The following is a 20,065-nucleotide window of genomic DNA, read 5'->3' on the forward strand; positions in this document are numbered from 1 at the left end:
ATAACTTATTCTGGTGAGTGCACAGATGGTAAACACAGAATGTGTCATGATATAGTTTTAGACAGTGAGACATGCTTTCAAGAAAAGTAGGTAGAATCAGAGCATTGAGAAAGATATGGGTCATGATTTTAGAAAGGGTGGCCAGGGTGGGCTTCTCTCAGGGGACATGCATGCAGAATAATTAAGCTAGCTCCTTGCTGCCACAACTTTATGTCTATTTCTTCCATTGCATTTTTACTAGAGGTGCTAAATAGTATACATACTACATTAAACATAATCTTCCATAATATAATCATAGTTATTATGTCAAATGGGGTATTCTGGTCATTGCATTGCCAATCAACCATAGATTGAGGCATCTGTGGTATCCATTCACAATCACTGTTTTCCAGGCAGATACAGAAAATATACAGACAAAGATCCCCAGGATCATGTAACTCCATTAGAATGGGGCTTGCAGTCCTGCATGAGACATGAAAACAGAAAACTGAGGTTCGAGTCCCAGCTCTAATTCTTACTCTTCTCTTACCCTTAGCAAATCACTTTATGATTCTAGGCCTCAGGTTCCAAGTCTTTAAGGAAATTGCACTAGACAACCTCTTAATGCCCCTCTGACTAGAGCACTCTATTGTTTTAGGGTAGGCAGCAGCCTGATTTACCATAGCTAAGGAGAGATGTTAAATATGATTCCAATTCAGGCAGCCACTAATATCCCTGGAATCGTGAGTGGAAAACAATAGCAAGGATCCTAGACCCTGTGGTCTGTAGTTAGGTGGGTGGTATCATTGTGGGAAAGATGACATTATCTATGTTGAAGCAGAGGTCCCAGCTAGCAACTGGAAATATGGGGAGCAGATCTAGCCTCAGGGGGCATTGAGCTGCCAAAAACTAGACAATGAATTCAGTGGCTTCAAAAAAAGATTGAATTATGGGGCCTCCCCATGGCGTAGCAGTTAAGTGCGTGCGCTCTGCTGCTGGTGGCCCAGGTTCGGATCCAGGGTGTGCACTGACGCACCACTTGTCAGGCCATGCTGTGGCAGCGTCCCATATAAAGTGGAGGAAGATTGGCACGGATGTTAGCTCAGAGCCGGTCTTCCTCAGCAAAAAGAGGAGGATTGGCATGGATGTTAGCTCAGGGCTGATCTTCCTCACACAAAAAAAAGAAGAAGATTGAATTAATACATGTGAAACACTTAGAAGAATGGCTGGCACACAGTAAACCTCAATAAATAAATCTGTTGTTATTATTGGCTTGTCCTAGAAGAACTGGGTTACACTTAGAAAGCCAAGGTAGAAGAACTGAGTGGACATGGCAAAGCTTGGATAGGAAAGCAGATACTTGGTGGGCATGTTGGTGCCCACCACATACACCTTGCACCCTGAATGCTAGTCCCCACCCATCAAAGGTGCAAATGCAGATTTCTGGCTTGGGCAACTAAGTTGATGATGATGCATTTCAATGAAACAAAGAATATAAGTCTGTTTGCAGGCTTTGAAGGAAAATAATAAATTTGGATTCAGATAGTGATAAGATCGAGATATCCAAGTAAAAATGGTAGAGATTTCCAGCAGGCAGTTGTATATACAGATCTATAATTTAGCAAGAAACTGGGCTGAAATAACAGATGTGCCAGCCATCAGCATCCATTATGAGTCAGTGTTTCTAAAGTGTGGTCTCCAGACCATCTGTGTTACAGTAAACTAAGGTGGGTGTTAAAAGCAAATTCCAGAACCCGTCTACTGAATCAGAATTTCTTGCAGTGGAGTTTAGTAATCTCTATTTTAATAAGCTCCTGAGTGATTCTTATGCACATTTAAGTTGGAGAAACATAGGTAGAGGGAATTATTGATTTTATGGCTCAATAGATAAAGTTGCCTGAGGAGAATGCAGGAGAAAAGGCAGCCAGGGAAGCCTTGTTGATACGGCCTGTGGTTCCTAGAATTCAGTCACTCCCTACCACCTATAAGTGAGTAGGGCTCAATCTCGACTTCACATTAGGGTAATCTGATGCTTGAGACCCATCCCAGACCAATGAAATCCAAATCTCTTATAGGAAATGAGGCAGATTCTTTCCCTCCAGAATCCTATAGACTTGCCCTACACCAAAGCTTGCAAACTGGTGGCAATTTGGCCTGTGGGTTAATTTCTTTGACCCTCACACTACTTTAAAACCTTAAGTTAGTTGCAAATATTTAAAAACCAATAGATTTCACATTAGAAAAAAAAAAACAACAAAAAACAATTTCTAGCTTCTCATGAAGACTTGAAGAACTCACCTTGCTGGGCTTACGTTCTTGAATGGCAAACAGCCACCCCAACAAGGCCTTCTGCAGAAACATAGGTAGAGGGAATTATTGATTTTATGGCTCAATAGATAAAGTTGCCTGAGGAGAATGCAGGAGAAAAGGCAGCCAGGGAAGCCTTGTTGATACGGCCTGTGGTTCCTAGAATTCAGTCACTCCCTACCACCTATAAGTGAGTAGGGCTCAATCTCGACTTCACATTAGTCTTCTGAACTACCCGCCTGGTCGCCTGGCCTCTAAAGGCCTTTGAGGCCTATAATGCACACTATCAAGGGGCCTTATCACTTCAGCTTCCCCCACTCCCACCCCGCATCCCAGGCCCCACGCCAGCCTCTTTGTCACAGATCCCAAAGTCCTCCTGCCCATGGCACATAGTTTGGGGAAACTACATAAAACAGGCCATACCTTATCTGCTGGTTTTATCCTTTGATTCTAGAGCCCATTTCTTGGAGCTGTAGTTGCCAGTCTCAGGTCTCATGGAGAAAACTGGTACAGCTGCCCTGGAAGCAGCACTCACCTCAGGCCAAGATGAACAGACACTGATACTGATACTTCTGCTCTCTACTGACAGCGGTAGGCTCCCCACTACCCCAAATCAGCTGGACACCTGGATTCCCCAGATTGAACCCTGGTGAGCCCCGCGCCTCTGTGAAATCACTCTTCTTTGGGAGGGAGCAGCACTGGCTTGACACTTGTAGAGAGCTTCCTCTATGGAGGGCTGGACTTAGTGAGAGGAACTGGAGAAGTGCCCCTGCCTGTAATAATGAACTTCTTCATGTCTCTTTTTTCCCTTACATCCACAAGAATTAGCTAATGGATCATTAGTTTTAAAAATATCAATGCTAGTCATTTGTATGTAATTTTTAGTGTTGTAGTGCTGTGAGAAGGTATACATCAATGTTAGTAATTTGTCCCTTAAAACTACTAAGCTGGCACAAAATGTTTCTTATCTGCAATAACAGGAAAAACTTGAAAATCAGCATTTGAACTGATATGGGAAGTACTTCAATTAATTCACTATCAGCATAAAAAGTTAAAAATAAAACTTACACAATTTTGTTGGAGATAGTTTTTAACCTTACCCAAAAGAATGTGGTTATCCTTTTCTTGATCATCTCATCTTTTACCTTGAGTAAATGTGTAATATAATGAAAAGAAGGTAAATTTTTTGGAATTAGACAGGTCTGAGTTCAAATCCTACTTTGCTACATACTCTATCTAAAACAGACATCCTTGTCTTAACTATTTGGCTAATATATATAAGTTATGGACCACAGGGAGGATTAAATGAAATAGCAAAAGTAAAACCTCTGGTTTATCCTGGTACATCTTCTATTACCTTCTTAGTAGATTTTTAAGTTTCATGCCACTGGATAACAGGTCTAGTGAAAGGCATCACATTTTTATAATAAAATCCCTATGAATACTCCACCAAAATTTTAGTAGAAAAACATCATCACACCCTCTGGGTCCATGACTTTTACTCAGTATCTCTTAAACACATTATGTGGGTTCAACTTGTGCCATAGGTCTAATATTGTTATAGTTACCACTATTAAATGGAATTCTCTGTAGAGAAAAAGATTTTTCAAATTTCAACGATTGCCACTTACTTCAAACAATATTTAATTCATCCTTTTAGTGACCATTTACTGTCTACTATAGGAACAACTAAGATAACATTATCTCTGCACATCTTATAGAGAAAAAGGCAGGTAAACATCATCATTACACTACAACAGAGAAACTGAGGAATAAGTATCCTATGAGAACACAGAGTACTGAACCACTAGCTTTGTCTAGAGATATGGAAGGATTCACAGAAGTAACAGGTGATATTACAAGATTACTATGAAAATAATATTACCATCACAAATAGAGCTTGTTTTAATGGCATTTTACTTAAATATTACTTTACATTAATTTGTGTTCTGCTCTGTGAATCTATAGATTGCTTTGTCTATGAATGCCTTGTCCCAAAATAGAATTAAGAAAGATACATCCAGAGAACTTAAAAAAAGATTCCCTCATTTCCAAAATATTATTATAGCATATTTTTTCATAAAATATTTGTAAAACATAATTTTAAAAAAAGTTAAAACATTCTTTAGACCTTTAAGAGTTTTATAAATACTAAGCTATAGCCATTTATAAAATTATTAAAATTAATTTTCTCATGTAACTGACCTAAGTTACAATATATCATTACTGAAAAAGCATTAATTATGAACTTACTTGACTCTGCAAAACTAAAGTTATCATTTCCACGAGTTTCTCTGCAGGATTTAACAGCAAGAAGAGAAAAATCTTGTTTTGATACAAGTGTTGGGTGGTTATCTGGGCTCACACAAGAGTGAAGTGACTGCCTTTCTGAAGCTGGACTCTCATAGAAGTCAACTCTTATCTATGCCTTAGTAAAAATACACATAAGCGCATGGACTGAATCTTGGGTGCCCACAGAGAAGTCTTGAAATCTAGAATATCAATTCCATATCCACAAATGCCTGGATCTGCTAAAGCTTATAAAAATGCATTGAGGCCCATCATCTTTTACTTCTTGTAGTCATCCCCATGAAAGAGACAAACAAGATCAGAGGCCCACCCACACCCACATGGCCACACTCGCAGCTAGTTCACCCAGTGTGGTGTTCTATGCCCTCATGGCTGATACTCTAGAAATGTGCAAAATAAGATAAAATACTGTAAACATTTATCTTTATTGAGGGTGTCCAAATCCCTGCCCTTCTCCGCTAAAGAAACACAATGATTTAATAATTCAGTAGCCTTGCAAATAATCACATCTGAAGTATAACAAAAGGAGAATTAAAATGAGAATCAGGAAAGGTGTGTTTTATTCAGCTCTACCACTGCCAATCTGTATGACCTTGGATGAGTTCATTAATCTCTGTGCCTTCAGGGCCTCAACGCATTTTTGGAAACTTCAGGAGATCCAGGCATTTGTGGGTATGAACTGGATATTCAAGATTTCAAGACTTCTCTGTGGGCACCCGAGTTTCACTCCATACACATATGTGTATTTTTACCAAAGCACAAGATTTCTTCACTTGAAGAATAGAGGAATTGGACACATAAATAATTAAGTCCATTTAATCTCCAAAATTCTACAGCTCTAAATAATTTATATCAAGTGGTAATGAAGACAAATTTTATTCATTTTGTGTCTTTATACTTTTCATAGAAAGGTAGACAAGTTTGGTGAAGATTTAGCTCATTTTTCGTCTCTGTGTGTTTGAGACTAATTTGTCTTATGTTTATGAGTGAGCGGTACTCTTCCTCCTGCTGTCTTCTGATTATGAGGACAATAAAGTGGGCAAGATGCATGAAATTGCACATCTGCAGAATAAAGAAAGCTCACTGCTTATTTTTCTGCTGCAATGCATTGATTCTGTTTGGAAAATATACCTTTAATTACATGCTGGTAAGAACTGGAGAGCTGGAATATCTAAAATATATGCAATGGATAATAATCCACTTTTTCTTTCTAATTTTATTTTCCCATGTTTTTCAACTGCCTTTACCTGGGAAATATAAGCTTAGATCTTTTCCATATAAAAAAAGGACCACAAAATGATTCGGATGGCAATACAACTCTTTCTAGCGTTCAGCATCAGCCTACAGAGTTAGGTGCTGTAACGATGCATATTTCAATTTAACCACCCAGTCATGACTATGATAATAGAGAAAATCAGTGCTGTTGGGTCAGACATCCCTTCTGAAATATCATACGGGGAAATGCAATACTATTCTGAGAAACAAGATAGGGAAGTTCATCTTACAGTGGAGTCTGCCACCAATCAAGCTTTAGAATTGAAAATCAGAAAAACTTGTACTAAATAGAAAGACTCAGAGACAAGTAGAAACCCCTATTCTTTTCTTCTTTAGCAAAGCTAAGGACAAGAAAGCAAGTAAAAGCCTGGCATAGACTGCGTCTACACCAGTCCCTAGAAAGTGAATTATTAAGTCAACAATCAAACAACTGGTTCAACAAGCCCTCCTCCTCCCACGTATTTAGTGACTTAATCAGTACTTGTGACCTAATGTTGCCTCTCTCCCTAAGTTCAGTCTTCAGTTTCATGTTAACCCTTGTTCTCAATTCATGCAGCCCCTCATGGAAAATTATGGAAACCTCATCAGTTTTGCTAGAGTGATGTGATGCCGAGGGGTATTTCAAGTTGAAAGAACAAATGACAAGGAAGGAAAAGGAAAGTGATGGAAAGAAATAAAAATGAAGGTATGTGGTTCCTTTAAAATATGATGGACATACATTGCCCTTTAAGCTCTATTTCTCACTCCATTAAAAAATATATCAAAATCTGAACTGAGACATAAGGGTGATATTAAAATGTCAAGATTAAGAGAACAGATACAAAATTAAAAAGTAAGAGAAGAAGGCTAAGGTGGGGGCGGGGGACAGGGGTGGTAAGTGCAGATTGCTTATAAATTAGAAAACAAATATTCGTTTAAAAGTCCATTTTATTTTCCAGTAAATAAAAATGGAATGAAAAAAAATGTCAGCACTTACTTTTCTGTATTTCCTATTCCCCACAGGAAATGTGATTCACTCAAACACTTAGAACTAACCATACATAAACAGGTAGACGTGTGAATCTATTTGTATAATCTTATCCGCAAGTTCTAAAGCGCATGTAGGAAAAAATCAGTCTTTTTTTTCAATAACACTGTGAAGGTCCACTTAAGATTCTACAAACTCATCAGCATCCTTGACAAGCAAAACCGTCTTCCTCATATTTTCAAGTTGCTAAGTAAGTGCAAGCATATACTTGTTCTAGAACTAAGTATACATTTTCAAGTGAGATAAATCAAAAGTAGACAAAAAGTCTCCTTGCGTCTGTATGTTTTTTAAAATAGCATCATCACTCATGAGATAAACTGAGAAGCGGCTCTAAATTTAGTTCATGAAACTAACCTCTCTGAAAAATAAAGCTCTTATGCTTGCATTAATATAGCTGATATAAGTAAACTTTATGCTAGTGGGGAATAAAGAAATAATTCACTGTCTAAGACTGAGCTTAGAAAAAAAACTGTTTGTATTTATTCTGCATTGAGGCTAAGTGGAATCAATCAATCTGATAAGAGTGTCCCTTCAAAAATACTCTAGGACAATTGTATTCATATGCGAATATAATTTATAGTCTGAAAAATAAAAGTTGATTTTTTTTTAGGCTTGAAAGAATGATGTGGCTTCTTTCCAGTCAACTCTAAAATATCTAAATAGTTTTCACTGCCATCAGGAGTAGTGGAAGAGTTTCTTAGTTGCTGTCTAAATTTGTAAAAATCCTAAGCTCATTCTAGTCATTTAAGGCCAGAAATTCAAATTTTGCTCTTGTCAAGTCAGGACTCCAAATGGAAATACACAAATGTACATATTCTTCTCAATCATACAACAAAGGGAGTATCTTCTAACGCGTCCTCATTCTTCTCTCAAGAGGAATTTTTATTCAATCATTATGTTTTACAAACAAAACTCTTACTAACAGGAATATATTTCCCTAAGTAGCCTGTCATCCTTTCACATAAGGCCAATGTCTTTGATGGATATCCATAAAGATTACTTTTCCAGAGACATGGTTGATGGCCTAGTGGTTAAAGTTCAGTGCACTCTGCTTCGGTGGCCCAGGCCCGGTTCCTGGGCACGGAACCAAACCACTTGTCTGTCAGTAGCCACGCTGTGGTGGCGGCTCACGTAGAAGAACTAGAAGGACCTACAACTAGAATATACAACTATGTACTGGGGCTTTGGGGAGGAAAAAAAAAAAAAAGAGGGAGATTCACAACAGATGTTAGCTCAGGGCGAATCTTTCCCAGGGGGAAAAAAAAAAACCAACTTACCAATTAAAATTAGTATTTTTTAAAAAAAGAAACTATATATATAAAAAAAAGATTACTTTTCTGAGAGCAAATAAACAGGCACATTTTCTACTCAAATTGCTTTTCCTAACAGTTTAAACCAATATGAATCTTTATTCAATTCCATCATTTATTCTTATTTTAAAAAGAGCATATTAGAACCAATATTTATATTTATTTAAGCGTCAATTTTTCGAAGGCCCTTTATCTGCTCAAATGCTGCAGAATCCAATGTGCTCCCCGACAGCTGAGAGGGCTAGGGCAGCTAGGATAGTTCTGTATTCTTTCACACCTCCTAGTTTCCAAATAACTTGAATTTACTCTAAACTCTTCATGGACTTCAGTTTGTGTGAAATTTTAATTATACCATTTTGCATAAAATTAATACATATCAGATGTCAGAGAAAATGATGCCAGCATCACATCACAGTTTGGCTCTCTGGTAGTTTATTTTCAAGAATTTCAACAATATTAATATATCATCTTAAAGAACATTTAGTTCATGTTAGACAGGTCATTTTTAAAAAGGTAATCATCATGGTGCAGTTAATTTCAGAAGCCAAAGAAATTTGGAGGATTCTGCTTGAATTGAATGACCGAAGTGAAACACTGGCATATGATACCTAAGTCTTTTCTTTCTTTGCAATTAGTTTCTAAATCCAGGGTTTACCAAAACCCCTGTTCTCCCAGCTACTCTTTTATCTCAACCATCTCTCCAGAGTTTTAGACGGTCATGGGTAGTGGGCAGCAGGTGAGTATTACAAGTGAGGAGAGAGAACTGTGGAGTGGAAAGGAGTGGAGTGACATCGAGTGCAATGGAGCAGAACACCAGGGCCCACTACTATCCCTCATAATGCAAACAGCATTTTGTCTACCTCCTCCCTCCTGCTGAAACTGACAACCCCCGATGACTGCTCAAATGCCATTTGAAATGATAGCCCCAGCCTTTGAGTTTAGAATCCTTTATAATTTGCACAAAAAATAAGTATTTTAAAAAAATTCCTCATAACGCAAAAACATCTTACAACAGTAGAAGGCGTATTCAATGTATAAGAATATGCAAATGAGCAGATGTTTCATTTAGGCATGCTGCAATTTGACACACTAAAATTTGAAGCCATAAACATTTGAAAAATACTACACAAATTTAGGTGGCAAACAAAATAAATGGAGAGCTTTATTCCCACTTTCTCTTGTGCTGCCCTCCTGCCCTTGTGCATAACCAGCTATCTGGTCTCCCCATCTATCATGGTCCTCCCTGTTCATAATGCTGCTGCTGCTGGCTGACGGTGTTGTTTTGCATGTGTGCAAATACGGCAAAAAGACGGCTGCACCACCAGCAGTTCTATCCATCCGGCACATGCGGGAAGGCAGCCCTTTGGTTTACGGCTGTTGTAGCAATCTTCACAGCCTGTTACTGTTTATGGCTTTGGGCTCTTCGCCTTGTATGACACCTTGACTCCAAACAAGTGACCTACTTTTCACTTCATGATCTGCTGTTGCTGTTTCCTGGCATTTTATAGCCAGGCTGCCTCATTTGAAAACGTACCTCTGTGTATCATAACACCTCTCCTGTGTCTTCAGCAACTCTCTCTGCTTCAGTTCCTCAGACAGCTGATACTTGGGTATTCTGTTGTCAGAACTGAGACAACTGGTGTGGGCGAGAGGCAGGGAAAGACTTCCCTGACTCCCTAAATGTCTCTCACAACCTCTCATAAGACTTAAAATTCTTATTAATTGTTAAGGCACTGGCAATTTACATGCAAAGTTGAAGCATTAAAGGTCCCTATAAATGATATATATGAAAAGGGTAACCAATAATACCATAATAGTCACTATTTATTTAATGTCTACTATGAGTTAAGCACTGTATATAACTCCTGCAAGGAGTTATTATTGCCCTCATTTTACAGACAAGGAAACTGAGACTTCCAGGAGGGCTAAGTAAATTTTTCTAGGATGATCTCTAGCAAGTGACAGGTTGAGATTCAAACCCAGGACCGTCTGACCCTAAAGCCCAAGGTCTCCACATTGTACGTTGATAACGAATAATGTAGCCGAGCAGCCTTGGTCAGTCATTCACTCCTCACACAGGAGCTGGGGTGCTCGATAAATGTTTGATGAGTCTGTGAACGAGCACCCTCCTGTGAATTAGTTTACCAGATTGGCTTCCAGTTACCTGGCAAATATTCTGAACCAGTGAGACCCTGGGCAAGTTAGCTGTGGAAGGAGGAAGGAAAGGTGCAGTCCAGAGCCGAGGGCCCAGCACCACAGGCCTGGATGAGACCCCATCCAGACCAGCCAGGGAAAAATCACAAAATTACTATAACGTTAGAAGGATGGCAGTGAGGAGAACAGAAACAACGCAGCAAAGATAAGGAAGTACCAAAAACAATTCTGGGCTAATAATGTTGCTCAAAGATGACTCGGCTGTCATCATCCCTTCTTTCTCCCTTTTACCATCTCACATTCAACACCATACAGCCAGGCAGTCATAGGAGTGAGATTAGAACCCAGAGCTTTTCCCATTGGGAAATACAGCCTCTTGTATGCACAGTGAGACTTTGAATTCTTAAAAGTGCAATTTACCTCATTTGAGCTGTATTTTTCTCATGAACATTACTCATGATCTCAGATGTATTTCTATTCCAGACCTGAGCTGTACAACAGAAAGATCTGTATCCTTTTGAACACTTATTCCAGCTCCGTTATAAACATCTAAGATGTGCTGCAACAATAAGAATATACCTGAGGATCCACTGGGGATCTCTCCCCTCTGTTCAACTTCACTGTTAGTGAGCTAGAATAGTTACATGGAAAATACCAGGGCACTGACAACGGTTGTGGGAGGATGGAAGAAAGGGACACACGGACGGAGGGAGGAAAAACAATCTTTAAAAACAAACAGAATCAAAGTTAAAGTGGATTGGAGGTTATCATGTCTAGAACCAAGGAAAGTGAACTGTGAAGGAATGGTTCAGGAAGAAACAATAGCCAATGAGTAAGGGGCTTGAAATGAGCTTCTTTGAGAGGGAGCGGAATGAACTCCAAAAGAGAAATGGACTGATGAGACCCACATGGGCTGGCCATGGCAAAGGGCTAGGGAGTGAAGAAATAAGTGGTGATTTATCTCAGACAAAGAAAAGAAAGGAGTTCAGGATGTGAGAGGTAAGAAGCAAAACCAGTTCCAAAAACCTGAATGAACACAACACCCAGCAGCGTCAGGAAGACTGGTAAGAGGATTACTGTGAGGACAACTGGGAGGGACCCACTGAGTCAGTGAGTCACAGGACTCCGAGCAGAACAGTTCAATAGTGAGGCCAAATGGAATTGGACCTGGGAACCAGCGTGGCAGACTCAGCTTCTTCTTAATGAGAGAGCCCAGCCTAGTCCTAGGATCAAAGTCAACTGGTTTAAAATGATTGATCAGAATTGCCAAGTGCAAGGGCTAGTGATGGACTGGGAAGTAGAAATGAGAAGCACGTGCAAGAATCTGGTTAACTCCTGAAACCTTTGCCAACCTAATAACTGAATAGCACAAAAGTAAGAATTTGCCATTTCTCTCAATGGTACATCACTATATCCTTCACTTTCCTCTTACTGTAGTAAATCCAAGGTGCACATTACTTGTATTAAAATGTGCTGCACTGTGGTGAGTAAAGAGAAAGAAAAGCTGGGACAAGTCCCAGGCTCCTGAGGAGTCCTTGGGTCCCATTCCACTCAATTCTCCAGCAAGCTTGATTCTCCATTGACAACAGGTCAAATGCAACTGACATGAAACACCAGAGAGAAATTACTCCCAAGAGTTGTCTTCTTTAGGAGCTGATTCTGAGAACCCATTTCAGGGAGAACAGATAAAACAATGTTCAGTCAAAGGCTGTAGTAACAAAGAATGAGGTATGAACCAGGACTCTAAGATCACATCATAAATTCAGAGAGGGAATATTGATGTTTGTTCACAATACTACTTGGCAAAGCTAGTCAACAAGTAGACTCTCAATTTTTTTTAAGATGGTGAAGACTTTTTGAATTTCTATATAACACTGGGTTGGGTCAATATTCAGGAAAATGTTGAAATTTGAAAAATATATTTCTCAAAATGTTTCAATTACTATAGAAGTGAATCTCAAAGTTTAAAAATGTTTTTTAAAGAATAGAGAAATATTTATATATTTTGAAAGGTCTACGATATTTCTAAATCTGATAACAAATGCATGTGTATCTGCTTCTGTACAAAGAAATATTTTTAGGTCTAGGCTGATTTGCTTCTCTTATTTAGCAAAGTTACAGGAAACCTTTGCCGCTGTCTATGTTGTCACACATGGGGAATGTAGAATATCAACTAGCTGTAATTTCACCTTTAAAACTATATGTGTTCCTTGCTGTCCAATTTCTCACTAATTGCTATCCAAAATTCAGGAACCAAATGGATCTGGATAACACAACATCTCTCATTTTACAAACCTGCTATCCAAGTTCTCTTTCTACGAACCAAAGAACTGTATAATGAGGAATATTTATACATAACAGTTTTGGTGAAACAAAATGTCTGACTTATGAAATATATTTGGCTGCTTGTAACAAAGACTGGAAATAATAGTGGCTTTTAAATAGGATAGAAGTCATTTTTCTTGAATGTAAAGGAAGTCTGGAGGTAGGCATGCCAGGTCTGATATGGGAGAGCCACAGTCAACATGGACCCAGGTCCTTTCTTTCTTTTCCACTATCCTAATTTGTGGGTTTTATCGTCAAGTTTGCCTCAGGTCCAAGACAGCAGCTGGAACTCCAGCCATCACATCTTCATTCTAGTAGGAAATGGGTGGAAGTGGGTAATAAAAAAGGGTCCTCACCAGCTATCTAGCCTTGTTTCAAGGAGCCTTTCAAGAAGACTCACCCAACAACTTTTCCATCTCATTGGCCAGAACTTAATCACACGGCCACATGTAGCTGCAAGGGAGGTAGAAATGCAAACTTGTATTTGGGCACCTTGCCACATCAAATAAAATCTGAGTTTTCTTGTTAAGGAATAAAAATATTGTGTAGTACCTCTCAGTCTCACCAAAAGCTATTATTAATGCATTAAAAATACATATGACCTGGGGCCGGCTGGTGGCGTAGTGGTGAGGCTTGGCGCGCTCCACTTCAGCGGCCCCGGTTTGTGGGTTTGCATCCCAGGAGCGGACCTTCACCACTCATCAAGCCATGCTGTGGCGGTGACCTACATACAAAATAGAGGAAGGCTGGCACAGATGTTAGCTCCGGGCCGATCTTCCTCACCAAAAAAAAAAAAAAATACATATGACCCAATATAATTATTTTAATGACTTTTGAACAATCCCTTTTCTGGGATTCATTGTACTACTGTCCCCATCACTAACACATAAAATATAAGAGTTAACTCCCTTATTGGCACATCCCTAAATAAAGGACACCACACTAATCTAGCCTACTCCTAAAAAACAGAATAGATACATTGGAGCTTTAGTATAAGGTTAATCCATTTTGGATCCCAACCATTAGACTACAATTTTCAGGCATCTCCAGAGGGTTGTTTAGGATAGGGCTGAAGGGGCTTTAACTCTCCCATAATCTCACTCAGCTCCAGACCACTTCCCCCCAGTAGTTATTTGATATGAATGGTTTTCTCAAAGTAATTTAACACACACACACACACACACACACACATACACACACAGATGCACTCACACACCAACACAAAAACCCTGCTAAGGAAGCTCTGCTTCACAATCCCCCTTGCACTGCTTTCCAACCAACTGCAGATTCCAGCCCTAAGTTCCTCTAAAATGGAAACACTGGAGTTGCCTCTGTTGTGACTACAAAAATACTTGAAGGACATAGAAGGTTGTCCCCCATCGTGGACTCAGTATTAGAGAGGCTTTTCTGTCTGTGCTACTTAAATGTTAGAGGAGTTTTTTTAGGTGTTAATTAGCATCACAAGAAAAGACAGAGAAACAAGGAAAGAGAAAGAGAGCACTATATTTTCAAAGTGGTTTGCAAATATTCCCATTAGCCATTTAAACCATCCTACCCATATGAAGACATCGGGGATGAGAACAAGGTTCAAGATGTTGTTGCTAAGGCACTTCTCCAAACCAGGGTGAAAATCCCACTATAAATAATACATTAAAAAGCTGGTTGCTTTGTGCTTTCCTGCACTTTGATTCCAATATGCACCCTTATCATTATCAATAACTCTTTTGAAACAAAGCGTTCCCCATTTCTTTCATTAGAAAGTGCATATCACTTATTAAGATCACTTCAGCCCAGATTTCACTCAGAGGAGAATAATAAAGAGATATTATTTGCTTGAACTGAGTTTTAACCCACACCCTTTGTTCTGTTTCCTCGGTGACTCATTCAAGCACCACAGAGTCTGACTGGAATGAAAGAATCTTCTGTGATATATTCTATTGTGTTAAAAGTTTTAGCAGTCTTGCCAGGTGTTTATTACAGATTGTTGGGGTAATGTTACAACTACATGAATATAAAAATTTGCTTAATGCTTGATCCTCATTTTTTTATGACAAAGAGTTATTTTTCTTATTTGATGCTTTATAACTCTAAGGAAATGTTAAATACGACGTAGCAGTTAATAGTTATATTGTGGTTTTATGAACCCATATAAGAAGGCAACTTTGGATTATTGCTTTTGATGTTTGGAAATTCAGACTAACTTTATTTGCTCTATTTTTAATGACATATTATTTTGAAACATACAGTATGTTAACATACTGTATTGTGTTGGACTTAATTCTAACTAGCAGATACGAAGCCTAACATACATTGAGTACCTAATATGTGTCAAAAGCTTTATAAGATAGTATCTCACTTGACTTCCATGACAACTGTGATACATTGGTATTGGCATAAGAGAAGACTGAGGCTCAGAGAGGTTAAACAATTTTGTTCATGGTCATATAGCTTCTACATGGCTTTTTCTCCTATAATAGGGTTTCTTCTACAGGAAAGCCTAAAGCAAATAGTGCAGCTCTTTATTACATAATCATCTCACAAAGTAAAGAAGAAATGATTCGCTCCATCAAAAGTTTCTAATTCAAGGACAAGATGGATGAATGATTCTTTGTTTCTTTTCAAGAAATTCCTTCCTATGAACTTTCTTGTCCTTTTAATTCTTTTTTTTTTTTTGAGGAAGATTGGCCCTAAGCTAACATCTGTTGCCAGTCTTCCTCCTTTTTTCCTTTTTTTTTCCCCAAAGCCCCAATAGATAGTTATATGTCATGGTTGTACATCCTTCTAGTTGCTCTATGTGGGACGCCACCTCAGCATGAGGCTTGATGAGCGGTGCATAGGGTCTGAACTGGGGAACCCCGGGGCCACCTAAGCAGAGTGCGCAAACTTAACTGCTATGCCACTGGGCCGGCCCCAGGATGAACCATTCTTTATAGTTTTATGTGTGCAATGCATTGTACACACGCGTGTGTGTACACACACACGCGTGTGTACTACTCACATATACTACTCATATATTCTCTTCCATTGTATAAAAACTTTATGGAGGATGTGAGTTTTTAAATGTCATTATATGACAGTTGACCAGAGAGAAGATCTAGGTCAGAAGTCCTCAACTACCAGTTCATAAGTCAAATCCGACCTGCAGTCATGGTTCTTTTCTGTTTGTTTGTTTTTATTTTGTTTTCTCACTCATGAGTTTTTAAAACAATTTAAATAGAGATTTTACACAAAATAGAAATTTCTGACTTCGCTTGAAAATCAGCAGATTGGTTACCTGGGCCCGAATTCCCATGGAGCGTCAGTCAGTTGGAGGTGAGTAGTAGCAGCCCCCTTAGATGGAGACTGGGGCATCCAGATGGAGCACCGTTTCCATCTATCAGCTTCAGTCATTTATGCTATTTAATTGCCCTCTGTATGCATTTGAGTTTGTGACTTCTGACTTAGTTCTAAGCACCAGCTCCACCAAACTGTAAAAAGTAGGAATTCTAAGCCTGTTTTCCAAACCCAGGATCCATCTCCCTACTCCTATAGTAATTGCCTTTCATTCACGAGGCCGTGTGTACTGGGTAAACCAGTCAGTTTGGCCAAGGACAATTTGACACCTGAGCCACGCAGGGTCAATCATATGCTCTCCTAGGAATTTGGAAATTGGATTTAGAAACCACTATTTAATCTCTGCATGTGGCTAGAACTATGACTGTCAATTTGGGAAGTGTACGGTGGCCATATTCTACTATTTTGACTGCACAAGCAGAGAGTTCCCATTTGGAGAAAGAGAGAAAAGCAGAGATGAAGACAGGCCCTTGGGATCCATGAGATTCTCCTATACCCTTATAACAAACCCTATTATTTGCAGACATTGTCTTAAAATGGTTTCTGTCTCTAACAAACACTTGTTCTAGCCTTGAAACTTGCTGACTTCCTCTCTCTATGCCTCAATTTCCAAATCTCTGAAATTTAAAACATATAACCTGATAATATTTCATTCAGCCTGTCAGGTGGGATTATGTTGGTGCTCAAAAAATTCCTTGAAATACATATATTCCTTGAAAACTATAAATCATTATACAAATCTAAGGTACTATTATTATGACAGCTCTGACAAATGTTTAAAACTGGAGACACAATAGATGAGGAAAAGTGGTAAAATATTCATGGTAGAGGATTCACATGTATAAATAACAGGAAATAAGAACACATAAGTTGATGGGCCAATAGTAAGGTGCCACTATTAAATCAGTTAATTTTTAAAGTAAGAGGTAGGGGCTAGAGGATGCAATTTTTTTAACTGTCTGAGCAGTCACTGCTAAAAACATTATTATAAAAATAAAGGATTTTTTTAAGAAAAATTTTACAATGCAGATTTTTCAAAAGAAATTCAGTTTAATTGCATAAACTAATTAGAACTGTTTCTAAACAATTTTTCCTGAGTGAATATACAATCATTTTAATTACCAAAAGAATCACAAAATTTGATAACTTAAAAAAGCATTCTTGGAAAACTGATCAGCATTTGTATTTCCTAGTTCCACTGAGGATAAGTGACTTAGTAACATCCATTTCCATATGCAAAATGAAAATTATCAAGACTTTTTAAATTCCCGAAATGTTTACAGAGCATTGTGATCATGATTACACCCCAAATTTGAGAACACTTAATGTATGGAATAAAAGAATAAATGAATGAATGGGTACTAAATACATGTGAGATACAAAAGAAGAGCATTATAAAGTCCCTGATATCAAGGACTACACAGTCTATTAGGAAAACTGGGATAAGTTCATGTACATCTGTGACAACAGGAAAGAGTAGGTGCTAGAATAGACATACAAAATGCTAAAGGCATTTGAAGAAACAAGCCTTCATATATAATTGAGATTGAGGAAAGGCTTCATGGCAGTTGATTTGGCTCCAGAGGATGGGCTAAATACTGAAAAGAGAAACAGCAGAAAAAGAGCTGGAGGTATAGCGAGGGGAGTGAGGAGCTGTCTTCCAGATGAGGAGAACAGCACGATAAAGACAATGCGGTACGGCTGTTAGGGACCACTGTGTCAGCTTGACTGAAGCATAGGGCACAACCAGGAAAGGCATTGCAGAGGGCCTGGGGTGCCAAGCTGAGGAGCTTGGAACATATTCTGTGGGCAGTGGGGAGGCACTGAGAGTCAGCATGCGGGGGAAGACCAGTCAGAAGAGCATTTCAGGAAATGAACTTGACAGTTGAGGGTGGATATGTTAATGTGGGGCCAAAATAGAAAATAACATAAAGTAAGGTAAGAAGAGTAGGGCGATGAGACACAAAGGGACCCAAAGATGGGTTTTGCTCTCCAAAGCAAAATCAGTTGAATTTGTAAGATTTAGAAAATAATTGGATGTGAGGATTTGAAAGAGGCATGAGGGACTGGGTAAACGGAATAATTTATTTTATTTAACATTAATTGCCTACTCTGTTTAATCCTTCATTAAACTTTGCTAATTGGCAAGAGTGATTTACTGAATATAGATTGAATATGGAAGAGTTGAGCTTCACACTTCCAAATTTGAGCATTTTAATTATGATCTATGTTACTTTTACATCTGATACCAGCAATGTGGTTAATATAAGCAAGTCCTCCCAGGTCTGGAGGCAGCTGTGTGGCAGACTAGAAGGGCCTACTTTTAAGTGATGGTATCATACAGAGAAACACTGAAATCTAGAGTAGGGCTACTTTGTTGAAGACATAGCAAATTCGTTTTATTACATATGTTGACAAAGTGAGGTAAAGAAGACAGAGAAGAAGTTAAAGGGTACTAGGATTCTCCAGAGAGACACAACCAACAGATGTATATATATATGGAGACAGAGAGAGAGAGAGAGAGAGAGAGAGCAAGTGAAAGGGAGAGAGAGAGAAAGAGAGAGAGAGAAAGACAGAGAGAAAGGGACGGGGGGGGGGGCGGGGACTGATTATTTTAAAGACTTGGCTCGCCCAATTGTGGAGACCTGGCGAGTCCAAAATCTGATGAGATCTGGCAGGCTGGAGGCTCAGGGAAGAGCTGCAGTTCAAGCCCAAAGGCAGCCTGCTGGCAGAACCCCTTCTTGCTCTGGGTAGGCCAATCTTTGTTCTAATAAAGCCTTCAACTAATTGGATGAGGCCCATCCACATTAAGGAGGACAATCTGCTTCACTCAAAGTCCACCAATTTAAGGGTTAATCTCATCCCTCACAGCAACATCCAGAATAATGTTTGACAATAATACCCCAAGCACAATGACCCAGCCAAGTTAGCAGGAAGATCAGCTTAGTGCAGTGTCAAAGAAAGAGAAAAAGGAGAACGTCAAGAAGAAGCAATGATCAAGAATATCAAAAGCCTCCAACATCTGTAGAGGGTTGAATGGTAACCCTCCCAAAAGATATGTCCACATCTTAATCTTTGGATCCTGTGAATATTACCTCATTTGGAACGAGAGACTTTGCGAATGCAATTAAGCTAAGGATATTGAAATGAAGAGATCACCCTGGATTATCCTAGTGGGTCCTAAATCCAAATGACAAGTGTCCTTATGAGAGAAAGGCAGGGGAAGAGTTGAGACAGACAGAAGTGGAAGAGGCAGTGTGACCACAGAGGTAGAGACTGGAGTGATGTGAAGGAATGCCAACAGCTACCACAAGCTGGAAGAGGCAAGGAAAGATGCTTCCTTAGAGCCTCCAGAGGGATGGTGGCTGTGCTGACACCTTGATTTTGGACTTCTGGCCTCCAGAATTGTGAGCGAATAAATTTCTGTAGTTTTAAGCCACCCAGTTTGTGCTAATTTGTAACAGCAGCTACAGGAAACTAAAAAAAATCTGAGAATAGATATAATTGATTTTGCTATTAAGAAGAAAGACGTTGGTGACATTTAAGAAAATAGTTTCAATACGGTGGTGCAGAAAAAGCCATATGCAAAGGTTGTTAAGGCAGAGGCTCCCAAACTGTCTCAGTTTATGTGGCTTTTTGTTTCTCAGTAAAGTTTTCATAGTGTTCCTAGGTCAGAAGAAACACTTAATTCAGTTTATTAAGTTGTCAGTTCTGTTGGAGAAGGTGATCAAGAGGAAGTGACTGCTGGTTTACCCATGAGCTGGACCCAGGCAATCAGAGGCTCCTCACCACCTCCCCTGTCCTTGGAATGTCTGCTCTGCCTACTGTTCCCACAGTGGGAGCCGTTCCAAGGACGTATCCTTGAGAGAGTAAATGTTGTTGAGACCATTTGGACGGTATACCCAACTGAACCCAGTTAAAGCCTCTATATAAACTTTTAAGATTCTGGTGGGCACGGGAGGAGATCTACTCATCTTGTGGCCACCAAGACAAGCCTCATAGATAAGTTCCCTTGCTTATTAAACCTGCCACCTACCAATCTAGA

General features: G+C 39.1%; 1 long non-coding RNA gene across 1 annotated transcript in view; it reads right to left on the reverse strand.

Moving 5' to 3' along the window:
* Positions 1–20,065, reverse strand: part of LOC147914756 (uncharacterized) — a 31,631-nt gene that overhangs the window by 7,703 nt on the left and 3,863 nt on the right. Inside the window, exons 2-3 of the long non-coding RNA XR_015554958.1 lie at positions 3,387–3,431; positions 2,278–2,328 (exon numbers count right to left, since the gene is read on the reverse strand). This is a non-coding gene — a long non-coding RNA (uncharacterized LOC147914756). The remainder of the gene's footprint in view (positions 1–2,277; positions 2,329–3,386; positions 3,432–20,065) is intronic.

This window comes from Ceratotherium simum, chromosome 17 (assembly GCF_057802395.1).
Source record: "Ceratotherium simum simum isolate JZ-2026a chromosome 17, ASM5780239v1, whole genome shotgun sequence".
NCBI lineage: Eukaryota > Metazoa > Chordata > Mammalia > Perissodactyla > Rhinocerotidae > Ceratotherium > Ceratotherium simum.